Genomic DNA, 17,673 nt, shown 5'->3' with positions numbered 1-17,673 from the left:
GTCCAACAAACTTTGGATATAGGCATGTTTTGGAAACACACTGGCAAGTATACTTCACTGATTGAAAAAACTTTGGTCATTACTTGTACTGAAATACCCATTAACTACCTACTCCCAAAATATACAAAATTATTCCAGTTAACAGCCTCTAAGGCAAAAAGTTCAATCTTTACCCAAACTACACAATAAAATAGCAGAAGGACGTGATCATTTGTACTCATCAGCACAGTGATACAGATGCAAAGTCTCTGAGCATGTAGCTTCTCTTTTCCAAAGCTTTACTACACACCAGAACCTCCAGTTACTCACTGTCTGATTTCAAGCAAGGCAGATTTTACATGCGGTCTCACCCTAAATAAACCCAGTATTTGCTCTCCTAACTCTGAAATAGCTTGTTGGTCTTCACTTTGTAAAAAGGAATAACCTCTTTGAGCTTTCTGTAAACTTCAAGGCACCAACTACCTGCCTGTGCCTCCATCTCACAACTGCTATTGCTGCCTGTGCCAGCTAGATAAATCCATGTAAAAATCAACATGGATCCCCAAAAAGTTGTACCAGGTCTGTGAGAACTAAGAGAAAGATTATAATTTCACACTGACAGTCCCCTCAAACCACCACTTAAAAGCAGACAAATTAACAATAGTGCAGCTATGTATATCACACTCTGCATTTTCCCATAAAAATTTACATATATACACAATGTAAACCATTAAAGGATGCCATTAAAATTTAAAAGTATTTTCTAAGTCACCCCTTAAATTTATTCCTTAAAGTATTTTCCAAGTCATTCCTTAAAAGCCACATCTTCAATTACCAGAATCTGATGCTTCCAAATTCAAAATACTGAATTGGTCTTGCTTATTTAGTCTATCCAGAAAAATACAGGAGTACTAATAGCAAAGCCAGATGTTGTTAATAACATCTAATTAACACCACAAGGTTTCTACTGATTCACTACAACCCCAGAAACCTTGGGTTTCTGGTGTTTTCATGCAACTAGGATAGATAGGATTTTTCTGGGAAGAACAGAGAAAACAAGTGAACAGCTGTGTCTAATAACACCCCTCACAGTCAGTAAACCTACAAGTTAACATTAAAAATTGAAGTTTCTTGTAATCTTTCAATCATTCTGAATGTAAAAGAGAGGAGAAATCCCAAATAATTTTGCATTTTAATATATTCTGCATATCCAAGGTCAACACTAACCTAGACAGAATGTACCCAAAAGTTCAATTATCTTGCAAGTAGCACAAATATTTAACCTGAAAAGGAAATACAAAGATTGAAAGAAAATGTGTGCCTTTTCTACTCTTATAAGCTCAAAGGACCATGTTTTATGTCAAAGATTTGAACATTACAGCCAGACAGCTTTCAAAGAGTTGAAACTGTGAAAGTTCTTTTGACCTTATACCCACGATTAAAGCTAAACTTTTAGAAGTTTTGAGTTTCTTTTAAATATTCTCTTTCATCATAAAAAACCCCAAACCTAGGAAAAAAAAACTAAAAAAACCAAACAAAACAAAACAAAAACAAAAACCCACATTACATTAAATATGTCCCAGAAGCCATATTTAAGCACATGTGATGCAGGAATGAATGGGTGGTAGGAAGAAGGATGTAAAAAAAATCCATAAAGAGAAGAAATACAGTTGCATTCTACTCAATATAATTTTCATTATTAGAAGTACTTAAACCACAGTGTTTGATTTTAGTTACATAAAGGGAGTAACTTAACTGTACAACTTTAAAAAAAAAAATAACAAAACAGTAAATATTCATAATCAAACAGTTGTGTAACACTCACTAAAGATTAAGTTGGGCTGCACCATAATTTTTACACTGCCAACCTCCACTTGCTTGCCTGAAAAAAACACACCTAATTTCTTACCACTGTTGTGAAATTACAGGGAAGTCCAAATGAGTCAACACTAATATTTACATACCTATGTCCTACTCCACTTGTTCTTCTTTATATGTTGACACTAAAGCCCAAAAATGCCAAGAATAATTTTTAAAATTTGTAATTTTCTCTACTGCAATTATGTCTACTAGAACTGACATAATAAGAAGTAAGAGGTAATAGAAAAAAACCATCTCTTTCAAAACCAAGCCTGTTTCTGAGGTAATACAAAGTCAGTTTATAACAAGGGTACTCACATGTATAAAAAATAGCTCTATGTTTGTCAAGTAGTGTGAAGCTTTCCTTTTGTAAATTTAAGAGTCATTGTGAGGTATTTTAAATTAACTGCTTTTCTTTCTCAGAATGCTATTTTGTGTTCCCCTCAGCTGATCTAAAGGTGACAACAGCTGAAAGACATGGTCTTTCCTACTCTGGCCATACTCCAATTAGCCAGACAAACTTCAATCCCAACTACTGCACTGGTCTTGCAGATCAAATGACCACACTGTGACCAGCACCAACAAAAGGAAGGCTGGACCATGATGCCTAAGGAGAAATCAGACCCTTCTTTTTTCTCAGTAGGTCTCACTTCAACCATCTTAAAGTCATCATGAAAATAAAGATTCATTATACTCGAAGATGAATTTGCTAAAATAAATTAACCTGTGTATCACTTCTTCAGAGCCCTAGAGAAAATCTAAGGGAAAAGAAACCAATCTGTTGGCTCTGAAACTGCTTTCTTCTAAAATACGTTATGCAAAGCTAAGTTCATAGAAAGGCAAAGTTATGTGCAAAGTGCAAATCTGTTTAAAAGTTGGAAGTGATTTATACATACAAATAACAGTATTTCAGTTGCAACATCAAAAATTATATTGAAAAGACTTATTAAATCTCAATTTACACACATAGCTTTAATATTTCTAACTTCCATTCACATTGCAGTGTCAAATACACCTTCAAAAATTCCTAAATATTTAAGAACAGAATTAGTGACAATTTTTCCAGTACAGATTTTGTTTTCTTACATAAGTGCATTTAATTTTGCTTTCTTTTGTTTAAAATAAGAACAAAAAAAACTCATTTAAGAGTACAAGTTAAGATTAAGCTCCTGACAGTTAAGCTGTTTCAGCTGACTGATGGAAGTCATTCCCATCATTTCTCAATAAGTCAACTACAGATATCAAGTTTTAAATTATACTTTACATAAACACTCTGAATGAAACTTTTGGAAGTTTGTCATTTGCTAAACCTGATCACTAAAGTATTCAGCAAGTATAGCTACAATGAAAGATTTTTGTCCTCCCATCTGCAAAAGACAAATAGGAGAAAAAATAATTCAGAGTAATAACATAAACTTTAAGCCTTTACATTTCACATTTGATTTCTAATGACACTGGCAAGATAAATGATTTGCTTTCACCTTACACTTACTACTGTCCTAGTTTATCAAAAAACAGTTTAAGAACTTACTAAACTACTTAGCTTTTAACTTTCAGGTTAAAAGGATATCTTTGAAATGATAACTACATATTGTCTGAAAATATTTTGGCACTGGCACAGAATCTGCAAAGAATAGCCCAAGCTTTAACTTAATTATCCTTTTACAAGAACTGTGGTTTCAGAAAATACAACAACTTCGTAAACATAATAATCACTAAGAGTAATTGCCTTTGGCAGTAATGTCACAAAGCAAGTTTGGATACCCAAGATAAACCACGACTCCTATTATTTCTCTCTGTACTCTTCAGTTAATATAAAAACCCAAAAGCAAATGAAAATGGTGTGTCTAACACTGTACAAGCAAACAAAACACAAGTTTCTGTCAGAGCAACATATTATCATCAATAAATAATGAAATCAGTCAGCAAGCATATGTTACAGAAACTGCAACCCAACAATAAAATCTGCAAAAGTTACATTATTTACTAGAACAGAAATAGAAAGGAACTGATGGAAGTTTAGATGCAGTTACAGAAGCAGTGTGAAATAATCATTATACTACTTACACTGTACTTTACTCCCAGATATACTATCCACTTACTGCAACCCCTTTGTATATACTAGAAAACACCCAAAAGCACAGAAGCCACTTATCAATGCCTAAAAATATTGCAGGTATTTTGAAAGCAATTTAGAACTAAGAAACATGATAACCAGCTAATGTTAATACATTAAAACACTGTAATTCAAATTCTGTATGTAATAGGCAAGATTAAGATAAATTAAAGCAAGCACACCAAATTCCCAAAAATCAAGCTTCTTTCTAACTGATTTCAAGTCCCCTTTCTTTATCAGTTCCCACACAATTCCCTCTGCTGATTCACTGCCGTATATTGCCTCGCTTCTACAACTTCTGTTGTACCAACCTTTAGGCTGCTCACCTATGTGAAACTCTGCAAGTTTTCACAAGTCCAGTTCTACATCTGAATTGGATGTATTCTCTCTAATAGTTGATCATTAAAAGAAGGGAATTATTACTGTGTTTGTAAACATATGTGCTTTGATATTACTGTACAACTCCAAGTAAATTACTTGACTCTGAACATTTTCCATATTAGTACACTAACATCCCTACACTCCTGCATAAATTCAAAGCCATTTTATGTTGACTATCTGAATATGCAGCTCGATTTCTTCACATTACCCCCTAAACTACAGCAAGAGAAAACTGTTTGATTTAGTTGGAAGTCATACTGTTTAACAAGGAGGACTTTTAGTTTACATTATTTCAGTCATCCTATATACACCTGTAACATCTCAAGTGAGAGGGAAGCCAATATGTAGTGCAGAAGGGAAAAGAAGCAGTTAGAAAACTTTTAAATAATACATGATAGAACTACAACAAGATTATATTCATACCTTGCTTCTGCTGTGCCAGCTTGTGAAAGCCTGTAGTATGATGCAAGGAGGGCTGCTGTCAAATTCTGAAACCTGCCTAGTGCTGCAGGCTGATAATATAAATTCTCTTACTGCAGCAGTGACTTTTGCAGGCAGCCCTATTACACCTTCAAACAAAACCATGAGCATGTTAACTTTGCCCTTTCTAACAGCCCCACACAGCAGCAGCATGAATCAATTAACCCTAGTGGTGTAATTTTTCTATTATTCAACCTGAATTGCATTAATTCTTGACTGCTGAGGCAATACATTTTGTCTATTATATTAACTGAATGATGAGCAAACTGGATAGAACAAATTTGTATGGGTATGCTAATTTTAGCCATTTTTGTACCTTATTGTGTATTGAAGCAAGAGCTGAGTTCTTTAACCTGTAGCATATCTAGGCTTCCTTGATGGTCATCAGATAGCCTAGGGAACAAGAAGCAATCATAGGATTCTAAGAACTCAGTCTGCTACTTGTGTGGTACATGTACATGACTCATTTGAGAGTTTCCCTTGGGAATCTTCTAAAGTGGACACTTTTCAGAAGTCTCATTATATTTTTAAGTGTTTAAAATCTCTGCCAAGTCACTACTATAGACTTATGCCATCAATTGTGAAATATGACCTTAGTTGAAGCACATCTACTAACTTTGTTAGTTTAAAAAATACTAAAACAGATTTTATAAATAATTCTTAAAATCCATATAAAAAGCAATGCACCACAAAACCCACTAGTACAATTCATTACATTAGGCACAGGTCTAATGTGTGCCTGTGAATGCACACACTTCACAGAGAAGCATTTACAGTTTTCTTGGAAATAAAATGAAGTTCTGGGAAGTAGCAACCACCATCACCAAGAAACCAGCCGAGAAATTCACTGTACTCACTAAGTGCCAGGCCCCACCAAAATCCCCACCTTATTCAGGAGACAAACACTGAGCCACTCACAAATCAGCTGCTAAATTGCCGCAGTTTACACTATGGCATCTTAAAGCAAACAAACAAACGAAAAATACCATAAGGCCATACTGTAAACTCATTTACAAATAGTTTAATCATGCATGTGCAAGAGGATTGCAAAACAAACTACAGAAAAAAGTGTACTACCTGCCCCAAGATATGTCATCACCATTTCTGACTTAAAAAATTACTGATATCCAGTTTAACTGTTAACACTCCACCCAAGTGTACAGCTGCTAGGCAGAACTGTGCTATTCAAACAAACTTTAAAAAATAAAAGGGGGGAAAGGGAGAATGATCTACTCACTGTGCATCTGCACCAGCACAAAACTTTCAAGCCTTGGAAATTGTTGCTATTAAAATATTTTTTTTAAAAAAAAATCAAAAGTCCCTTCCTGGTCCCAAATCATACAACATTTAACAAGGAATAAAGGAAATCCAGCTTCTACATTTCTGAGATTTTTGCCGAATTTACATTTAACAATGGTTTTACTTTCACCACTAACATAAGAACAATATAATCACAAATACAGATTTGAAGCCCAAAAAAAGTTTAAATAAAGTCTGTTAGGATTAGCCTATTAGTAGCTCAGCAAATAGCTTCAAACATACAAAATTTAATATCAAACGTTTTTGGTTGCAATTTTTGGTAACAATTTTAGTTGCATTTTATTCACGACTCTAGAGTTGTATTTCAAAGTCAACACTCCGTTATTCTTTCTAGTTTTACATTCTTTTTACATGTAGCTATGTAGTTAAAAAATTTCTTAAAGCTACCAGCTTCGAAACAGTTCATTCACACTTAAAGTTTAAAAGATAAAAAAGATAAAAGGTAAATTAAATTACTAAAAGGTAATCAACAATGTGATTTCATTGAAATAGTCTGCTATTGGAATTAATACATAGAAAGCCTTTGTAACGAATGTAAACCAAGATTTCTCACAAATCACTGTCAGATCACAATATTTACTGTTCAAAGTACTATGTAAAAAACCCACTTCTACTGTTCCCCACTGATAGACTTTATTATTCCATTATCAGAAGTATTCTTCTATGAGACTTCCTTGTTTGAAGTCAAGATTATAAGAAAGTAAATTTCCCTAGTACAGCACACCCAAGAATAAACTTGAAGTGTAACTACTTTAAAAAACTCACTAATACAGTATGATAGGACACTACTGCTAAGAATCCAGTGCACTCCTAAAGTGCACTGCTCATTATAGAAGTCAGCACCAATGAAACAGTACCACTGCATCCAGTCATCAAAGCAAGAGCAGCCTGATAGGTCACATATCAACTGATTCTAGCTCTACTTATCAGCATAAAGTATCTCCTGGTAGTCAACATTTAATCATTTATTTAGAGCTTTCCCCAGAGTACACCACTTATTACGTACTTTAGTCTGTCCTCAAGGCCTCAGCTGAACACATTCTCTCCAGACAACTGAACAACTACAAAAAAAAACCCATCCTCCCTATGGAGAGCTTATAACCAGTAATACTAAAATGATATGGCACAATCAAACCTTCAGAGAAGTAGTTTTAATTTGATACTACTGACAATGCTAAATGTTGCTTTTCAGTTTGATATGAAACTATTTTAAAACCATACCATTGACAATTACATCCATTTAACAAATAGAATTCTATATTACAGCTGACATGAGAAACACAAACCCTTCAAGAGAAATAAATTTAAATTTAGCAGACATACATGAAGTTGTGCTCTATGAGACCAGTGAATAGTGACTTAACAGAACAAGAAACTCTAAAGCAGAAAGAAATATTAATTAAGCAAATGTAATAATAATTAACTGACACTTAGGGACTAAAATCATAAAAGAAAACACATTTGTGAAGGTCAGATGATCAACGTAACACTGTAGGCAAAGAAAATCCAAGACAAACAACCTGAACTTTAGATTTTGAAGAGCACTTTGTTGCAATTTACTAGTAGAAATATTTCAAGACCCTAAGTGGCCAAAAGTATCTTAAAATAAGAGTCATAATGTACACTTAAACCCAAAGAGTCCTACAGAAACTAGAAGCTTATCTAAGTTTCTGGTATATGTTGTACCTCTGAGACAAAACACACATTGCTCTAGAACTAAAGAGCCACAGGACAAGCTGGAAATGTTCTCCCAACCTCTGTTATCAGAAAAAGTTCTGGAACCTAGGGAGGGAGAGAATATAAGCACTGCACAAGAAACGGTCACCTCTCTACAAAAAAAAAAAACCAAAAAAACAAAAAAAAAAAAAAAAGAGGGAAGAAAATATAAAAAAACAAAATAGTTTGCCTGAGATCTATGAAGCACCTTCCCTTTTTCATTTCCTCTATACATTCTTTTCCTGTCCAGCAATTTTTAGGAATGGAGTAACAGGACTGACCAATTGCCACATATTACTCAGAATTTCTCTAACTACAGGGGCAACAATATTGTTAATATAATACTAAATAAATACCACAGAGTTCATGCTTAGAGAGCAACTTATTGGACTGGATTTAATATTAGCTTGTTCATTACTTTTTAAGATCTAAAAAGTCTTAACTAAATGCCTTTTAATTGTGAAGATTAACATAATGGCATCCTTCCTAGCAAAATTGCAAGTGCAGAAGAAACTCTTCCAGGAACTGAATACCATCACCTAAAACTTGTGCAGCAAATGGAGAAAGAGATAGCTATCAAGAGAGATAAGAAGGCAATAATTCACATTCATACTGAGATCTGAATATTTGCCAATTAAATGCTTTTTGTAGCCCTAAAGTAGTGAGCTATTATTTAATAATTTAAGATTATGTCCAGTCTAGCTGCACAAATACTGTACAGTCTGACAGGAAACATCCAGCTTACATTAGTATTAACATTGGTACACCTGAGAGAATTAACACTCAATCACTGCCCTAGTCCTTTTACATTTATGGCATTACAAATTGGTAACACATACACTGCGTTCTCAATTTCAAGCTATGAAAGTCTACTCAGCAGATTTTAAGAGAAGAAAACATAATGCAGCTGCCATGACACAGAAGAGATTCACAGTGATTTAACTTTACTATCCTAAAACATTTCTAAGACACATACAGCAAGATATACATTAAATTTTATTATTTTATCTATTATGACTAGTTTACTTTTTCATTGTATTACCAGCCCAAAAAACTCAAAGTACAAGTAGCCACAGCAGTTACCTTTCTCCAAAATAAACCCCCCCCAAAAATCACAAACAAAATGAAAAACATAAGCCACTGAAACCTTGGGACCAAAGCTTCATGAAACATGAAAAAAATATTTAAGAGTGACTTGGCTTTCCTTAAGAATAAAAAAAAGTATTACCTCTGTTAATGTTAGCATTAGTTCTGCAATGAGTCAAGTATATGACATAGCACTTAATACTAATTTGATTGCCAGTTTAATTCAATTCTTATTTCAATAAAAGTTGCAGATTACATCTGTCTCACCAAAGAAACCTTCAAAGTGCAGAAAACAATATTTACTAACTGAAATCATATATGACACTAAATATCCACAAAATATGACACTGTATTCACACAACACATTTAAAGGCATGCCACCGGTGCACTTTACTCCAAAGTAAAATCACTGGACGAATAAATCAGATTTAAAATATATTCAACAATATACGTTTCCCAAGCACCTATAAGAAAAGATCCAAAGGTAACATCCCTGCCCACTTACATAGTTTAAAATATTATTTATCTATTAAATATTACTTATCTGTTAAAATATTGTTTACCTGTATAAGCAAAGAGACAACAGGATACTCTAATACCCAAGAAGAAAGGTCAAAGGAGCAGTCATTTTCTCTTGTAATGGTATTAACACATAGAACATCCCAGAGGTTTTGTAAATCAAAGTATATGACATGAAACATAAGTAAAGACATGGTGGGAGAAGAAAAAAACGCCAGAAGGAAAAAGACTACCATGCAGAAATAGGAGACGTGGGTCTTTGAATTCAAAGACAATAAGCGAGATTCAGCTTGATGAGGAAAGTAGCAGTCAGACTACTAAAAAATCGTAGCAGCTGTATTTTGAACAGATTGCAGAGATAGGAATATCAGCAGAGGGAGAAGGTACTTGAAGTACTCCAGATGGCAGATACAGAAACTTCATTTGCAAAGACAGAAAAAGAAAATGTGGTCTTGAAAATGTTATTTGGACAAGGAAGGAGTACATGAATAAAACATGACTTTCTCAAGGAGAAGAAAAAGGGTTATTCCCAAACAAGTGCCCTCCCTGGGTGAGGGAGGATTATTACACTGTCAGCAGCATTGCAAATGGCAGGCAAATGAGTAAAGTTTGAGAGAGAAGATAAAGCGCTCTGAAACATTCAAAATGTTTATGATGATAAAAAACACCTAAAGGAAATACAGGACACACAAAGAATGAAGACACACAAAGAGCCATGAATCTCTACAAAGTTTACAGCAAAACCTAAATATAGGAGATGCAGAGATTTCTATGAACTATTCTATTTCTATAGAATATTTCTATATTTTTTCTATGCATACTTTAGGTACAGAAGTGGGAAGATGCTTGCAGCAAGCAGCACTGCAAAGACAAAAGAGAGTCAAGGCTGTGACAGCCAGGCAGGTTTCCCTACATCATACGTCCTCTCACTCCCACAGACCTAAAGCAGCTTAGTTACGCATTTTATAAAAAGCCCAACTACACTTTGAAAATGTAAATATTTTTTTAATTGTATTATAGCACCACCTGACAGATGCACAACAGCAACTACTTTCAATTATAATTTTTGTGGTGATTTAAAAGCAAGACCATGTTTTATTTGAACTAAAATTTATGTTCTAACTACATGCTTCAATCAGTGTGGAGTTACTGAAAAATACAGACAGCTAGAAAAAAAGTACTCTAATACCCTCTACTTGCAATGGTTGCCTGAAAAGGCTAAACATGTTGAGTGACATTGAGGGGAAAAAAGTCCCCTTGTGTTTCAGTAAGATTTTCTTAAAAGAAAATAACAACTGTGCTTTAAAGGAGTAATTCAAAGAGATTAAAAAAAAAAAACAACAAGCCCTACAACAAATGCTAAGATGTCAGAAGAATCTTAACATACTTCCCTGAAGAAGTAGCCCCCCCTGTGTTTGCTTGGTATCTTAATTTGCCTTTGGTTTCAAAACCCTAGGCTTGCCAAGAGCTATTCCTTTCAAAACCTCAGGAATTCCATTACTAGTTTTAAGCTAAATTAAAGGAAAATAGAAGCATTCAATGCATGGCAAAAGTACGCACAAAGTGTTTGTTGATATTCATAAATAGACTGAAAAATTTACCCAGGTTTGAAGGGTAACTGCTGCATAGTCAACTCAGTTTTGCTCTGCCATGCTGAAGAAAAGTAAGCAAAAAGCTACTGCTGTCAGTTCAGACAAACTCAGCATAAGATTGATACATTGCTACCAAGATCGAACACAACACTACAGTTTGCATTTCTGCAGGAGAAAAAGAGGAAATAGTGAGAGTTCCCTCTTTAAAGCAACTGTTTCAGCATCTCCATTAGGGAAAAAAGTCTCACTGTCTTGGCAAAAACCAGTCAACTCTCCACTGTCAAACATCTTGCAAGTAATGAAATAAAAACATTTACTCTCAGAAATTCATCTAGTATTGTGCTGATGAATATCTTTCCAATGTCCACACAATTGGGTCTCTTCCAAATCATGGTATTTTATGATTCTCAGCAAGCAGTATTACTACAATCACATTTGCCCAATAAAAAATGGTAAGAATGAAATGTCCCCACCTGCATATTGTGCCAGGTGTCATACTATCACACAAGAAGGTAATATCCCTGTGTAAAGCATTTAAGAAAATCTTCTTGAAAGACAAATGCTTCATCTGTGTCAAGGTGTGCAATCCCAATAGACAAGAACTACTATGCAGTTTAACTTCTTTGGCAGCAGTGACAGGAGAACAGTGAAAATATCAACACACTATTTTAAACTGCACCTCTCATGAGAGATCAAAGATCTGTATCTTGCATTAGAAATGCAGGAGTCTGGGTATATGGGATGGAGAGTTTATTTTACCCTTGGAAAGGCAGGAAATTAAATAGTATAGTATTTTACATTTGCTACAAGCACAGGCGATTAATACGGTATTTGTGAATTAGATTTTTCCCAATAGAAAAGTAACAAACACACATACAAGAAAAATCTGAATAGCAAGATATACTTGAGCATCTTTTCCGTAAGATACACATTTATCATAAATTAAGGAAAGAAAAAGGATAAGCTCAAAACATACATTTAGGGTATTTTTTTAAATCCTAGTCCAAAAATGTACCAACACAGAGGTGTTTCTATCTACAGCCAAAACAGAACTTAAACATCTGTTAAAAAGAAAAAACAAAAACAAACAACAAAATAAAAACTAAACAAACAAAACCAAACCAGTTCTGTGAGAAGGAACAGCAGGTCTAGTAACTGGCTGATTCTAGAAGCTGAAGTATAAATAAAGGCCATCCAGCATGGTCAGGGGTATGATTGCAGCGACATGCAACACAATGATTTTACCCCTGCAGCATCTGAGAAGAACACAGATACTAGTGTTACTAGTAACTAGTGTTACTGCCTAACACTGATACTAGTATTACTTTGTAGAGTAAGATTCAAGCAAAAAAATCAGGGATTACCCTGGACCACCTGAGAAGTCAGTGACAGATTACATATCACTCCTGTGACAAAGAGCTTCTCCTCTCACTACCCCACATATGGATGTAAAAGCATTTTAGAAAAACAACAAAATAAAACATGAAATTAAAGTACTCTAAGACATGAGAAGGAAACAGTCAGTAATCACAATGCCATTTCCACTAATTAGAAAAGAATGCATATAGTCAGTCCCAAGCATGCAATAATCATGAATTTTTATTGTATAAACATCAGAAATAAGTTATTAGTTCTTTTTATTTAAGCCAAGAGGTAATTATTTCTGTTGTCATTTAAAGCTTGAGGGGAAAACTGAAATTGTGGAGAATCCCATGGTTGTAGGAAGAGGAAACTCAATAAAGAGTGAACTAAATTCTCCATCATGATTGTTGCCACCCTGCCAGATGCAGTGAAGATGAAGCTTTGAAAAATACACTATAGTTGGAGAATACATGACATACGTACTCAGACATTTGCATGCACACATACTTCCATGAGAAAGCACCACATACCTGGTTATCACCCGTTCAAATTTAAAAAGAATCATCACATCTAGCACTGATTACGCAGAAGGGCCAACACCAAAAGACGATGTTCAAGAGCAGAAAACTGAACATCTATTACAACTGCTGTTCTACAACTCATACACCACCAAAATACCACCTGCATCCCCTACACGATATTAAATATCTCTGGACAGCAGTTTTCAGCAAAAAGTTCCTCAAATAATTTTGACAAAAAAACAGTAGCAGACAAAAATAAAACCCATTATGTTTTTACAGAAAACGTTACCTAAGAGCTTCCAGCAGTAACTACTGCCCAGTTACTCATCACCACTGAGCAAAGAGAGACTACCACCCATAAAGACTTGCAACAGTGAATCATGTAAGAGCACACTAATCCACTTTGGGAAAAATTAATCAAGGTAACTGACCAGTGAAGGTAGGCTGAGCTAATACTGTCCATTTAATGGCTGATTATGTAACACTGCATATGGCTTCTCTGGTGGAAAGGATTATTATGCATGGTAATCTATGGCAGAGAAGGAGAGACAAATGGATGGAGGACACTGTATCTACAATTTTCACAGATATTAGGGGATAAAAAAATAAGACAAAAATCAATGCCTATCCATATCCTGAAACATTAACTACAACACCTATGACAGGCTGAATAAGATAGATTTTGAAAACCACTAACCATTATAGTTACTTAGGAAGAGAAGTCACAGACTGCCTCCCCAGAAACCATGTGAAGTTATAATGTGTATCTTACCTCAGACAGATGATCTAGCCACATAATTTTCATAGATTTGTTATGTCTCTTTATCTACTTGTTAATGCAAAATACGCTGCCATTTTCTTAGTGGACACTGATCACTAACTTTCCTTATTTATGTCTTTTATATTTAAAAGCTCAATATAAATGCCAAATAAATTCATTTGTGGAGTAATTTGATGAATACCAGTTGTATGAAACAATAGGTATCAATTTTTTTTTTTAAATTAGATACTATATAAAAGGCCAGATTCTTCCCCCAGAAATCCCTTCAAAGCACAGAATGAAACTGTACACACACCACCCTGGTTTAAGGGGTCTCAGATGTAAATATTCCCATGAGCTATATCCAAACGATGTCTTCAAACCCTTAATGCTGTACCATCTTAACTTCACAGAATTAAGGCCAGTATCAAATATCCTTTAAACTGCCATAATGTGTCACTGTCACCAAAAGAAACAGACACACCCTGCTCCCCTTACCGCTTGCTTCCACCCCCATCTCTGCGCCAGCACAAATGTTTGTGCAGCAAACTGATCCAGCTCAAAGCGAACCCTTCCCTGCCTGCCCCTCCCCCGGGTTAGCTCAATCCTCAGCCCAGCTCACCAAATAACCATACAAGTATTTGCCTGCACAAAGGAGGAAGCAGCAGAGCAGGGTGGAAGCAAACAGGACCATGTTTTTCCATGGTGGAGCTGGTCTGTGCCAGCTGTAGGCCAAGGAAGGAGTAGTAGGTCGAGTCCTACAACACCAAGCTCACAGATCCAGGCCTAGGTGAGCTGCTCTTGCCCCTCCTCTCTGGGAATCCCAGCCCTCCACTCACACAGCCACTGACAGCTACGCAACTGCCGGGTCAGTCGGTTCAGGGTGCCGAGTCAACTGGAAATTAATTCTACCAAGGGAAAAAAAACACTAAATTGCTAATTTTCAGTCGGTACAGGTTCCTGAATCACCTCCCAGTGCAATTCTTACCAGCACAAGGAAGGAAGAGAAGGAAGGATGCTGGAAAGGTGGGAGGTCCAATTTTTATCAGCTTGTGATGCTGTGGAAACACTCAGACACCAACACATTTTAAATTTCAACTTGCCTGCAGAGCTAAATGTGACTATTTTAATCAATTTTTTTCCTAAGATTAAACCTTATTCAAATCTTTGCAGGAAGATTCAGGACTATGGCTAAGCAGCCATAGTTTATTTAGGCACAAGAAGCAAGAAGTGAGGCCAGTTCACTACATTTGCCACTTTCACCCTTCATAGTCAATAAAACAAAGAGAGAGCATTAGTTTCTCTAACTTAATGATAGATTTACCAGATAATTGTTTTAAACATCACTGATTAAATGAACTCAGATATTTGCATAAGAAGAACATACATGGAATAAAATTATTACAGCCATGTTAAGTATTATCTTAACCATAGATTAATAGTCAAAAGAAATTTAAATGATTCTGGTGATTAAAGCTGTATAACAAACCTCAGGAGTGAATTTCATCCATTATTCAAAAGGTTGTTTTGCTTAAACTACAAGTCCCAATGATCACAGAAATGAACAAAATTCATTTCCATGAGGTAATAATCAAGACACCTAATAAACATGGATGTAGCTACTTTCAAGCTGTTAAACAACAAAGTATCATAAATAGGAGGATAGTCTGTTAGCAATAATATTTTTAACTCCACCGCCAACACTTGACACAAAACACTGACCTGGAAAGTGAGCAAAACCCTGAAAAGCTATTTAACCATATATTCCTACAACTGCTGGCACACTGTTTCAACAAGCATTTTCAAAGCATCCTCAACATGGAAGTAAATAAACTCAGGGATTCTCAGTCAAGTAATAAGGTTCTTAATTTCTTTCCCTTCAGCACGGAGTTAACAGTACTTGGACCTGAACTGGTGATTTATACTGATACAGGTTTCCTTTCAAGCAGGCACAGACAGGTGTGCTGTTCAAATGCACTTGCTAACCAAGGAAAACAGACAATGAATCTCCCTGGCAGTTCTGCTGATTTCAACAAAAAAAAAATTATTGGATCTGAACCCATGTATCAGAATACCAAGCCACTTTTAACACAGCTTTAAAAATTTCTTTAAACAAATCTTTAAAAATTCGTTTTTCATTTCACTAAATACAAATATACTGTACAATTAGCAGAATGGATTAAATGTCAGGTTCATTATATGGAATTACTGTTAATGTTAACACCAGTAAAGATTTATTCCGAGAACTCTTCTTGCTCATTACACTAAACATCACTTTGTCACTAGGCCTTAAAGATTAAAAGAAAAATTAAATATTCCTGTATCTTTATATATATATAGTCACAAATAAAATGCTTCTTAAAAATATTAGTATCAAACAACAGCCAGCAACTTTCTCAACACTTACTAAAATTTCTTGATTTCTACACTATTTCTTCATTATAATAATATAGTATGCAATGTTAGCATTATATGCAATAAAAGCATTACTTTCAACTCACAGTCCAACAACATTCCTAGTGATTTTTAATCATGATTATCACATCTTATGCAATGACTTTGAACAAGATGCAGTGACCACGAAGATGCAAAAACATGCATTCTTCTTCAAACATTTCAAGTTTAGATGATCACTCAAGCCAAATCAGCACTGAGACACCTTTTGACGTCGGTGTGTCTTCAGATCCGTCCTTGCTAGATTTACTTGTATTGATATGTCACAGGATGGGCGGTTTAAAATGACGAGGAAGCGAGCTCGGTATCGCTTTCATTCATACACACGGCACCCCTTCCAAGAGCCTGGAGGAGCCCCTTCCCCTGGCAGGCTCTGTCTGCGGGTCCCAACCCACCGACCCCACACAGCTCTCAATTAGTCTCGCACCTCGAAAGCCCCCCGGGTTAGCTCAGCGACGTGGAGTAACAAACGCACTTGTCTTGGCAGGCATGTGACGGACGCAGCTGAGCCAGAGGAAGGTGCGAGGGCTTGACAGGTGACACGAGATGAGACACGACCATCGGACACGCCGCGCAACGAGAGGGCGGTCAGGCAGCCGGGACCGCTCCCCGCGCCAGACCTGCCTCCAACACAGCCACAGCAGGGACAAATTTATCGCCTCGTCTTTTGTTTCTAAACTCGCACTCCGCTCGTCCACCGCCGCTCCCGCCCCAGCCCCAGAGTAAGGCAGCGATCCCCCTCCGTGCCCGGCCTTCTCCGCCCAGAAACAACCCCGGGCCGGAGCCCCCCGCGTCTGTGGGGGCCGGGCCGCCACCGAGCTCCCGCGCCCGGACCCACGGGGAAGGAGCAGCAGGTCCTACCGCGGGGCACGTCCCAGCCCGGCTCCCGCGGGAGGAGGCCAGCCAAGGGGCTGCTCCGGGGCCCGGAGCTTCCACTGGGAGGGGGCGGCAGCGGAGCCGGCCGGGCACCCCGCAGGAAAGAGCCCGGGGAGGGGGCGAGGACCAGCACTCACCTGGGCCATGAGCCCCGCGCTGGCCGCCGGGCCGGGCCGCCTGTGACGGGCGAGACGGCGGCCCCGCGTCGGGCCGGGGCACGGCTGCGCCTCCGACCGCGGCAGCGACAGGGCCGCGCTCTGGGCCGGACCCTGCCCGGCTCCGCTTCCGGAGCGCGGCGCGATCGCCTTCCGGGGCAGCGCCCGCGGGGCCGCGGGGCGGGCGGGGCGGCGCCTCACGGCACCAGCACCGGCAGCGCCCGGGCGGAGCGGCGGCCGCGGGGCTGAGACGGGGGCCGGAGGGGAGGGAGGCGGTCGCGAAGCGGGTCTTGCTGACTCCTCAGGTTTGGGGGGGGAGCGAGGGGAAAAATCAATCTGTAATTGCGCGCAGGGCTAGGAAGGATTGGCTCGGTTTGCTGTCACTTTTGTAGCGCTCGGTGTCGCGGTGTTACTCGAGGCGCTGCCGCGGTGGCTCCTCGCCTGCGGCCGTCGGAGTTGGGCTGTGTTAGTAAGGTTGCACTACATGCGACTGAAG

The 17,673-nt window shown here is 37.5% G+C and overlaps 1 protein-coding gene across 1 annotated transcript in view; it reads right to left on the bottom strand.

The window, feature by feature from the left end:
• Positions 1–17,279, bottom strand: part of FRS2 (fibroblast growth factor receptor substrate 2) — a 44,520-nt gene extending 27,241 nt beyond the window's left edge. The window contains exon 1 of the mRNA XM_015629359.2: positions 17,160–17,279. The gene's annotated coding sequence lies outside the window, so the exon portion shown is untranslated. The remainder of the gene's footprint in view (positions 1–17,159) is intronic.
• Positions 17,280–17,673: the final 394 nt, after the last annotated feature.

This window comes from Parus major, chromosome 1A (genome assembly GCF_001522545.3).
Source record: "Parus major isolate Abel chromosome 1A, Parus_major1.1, whole genome shotgun sequence".
Taxonomy (NCBI): Eukaryota; Metazoa; Chordata; class Aves; order Passeriformes; family Paridae; genus Parus; species Parus major.
This window is presented reverse-complemented; position numbering and strand designations above follow the sequence as displayed.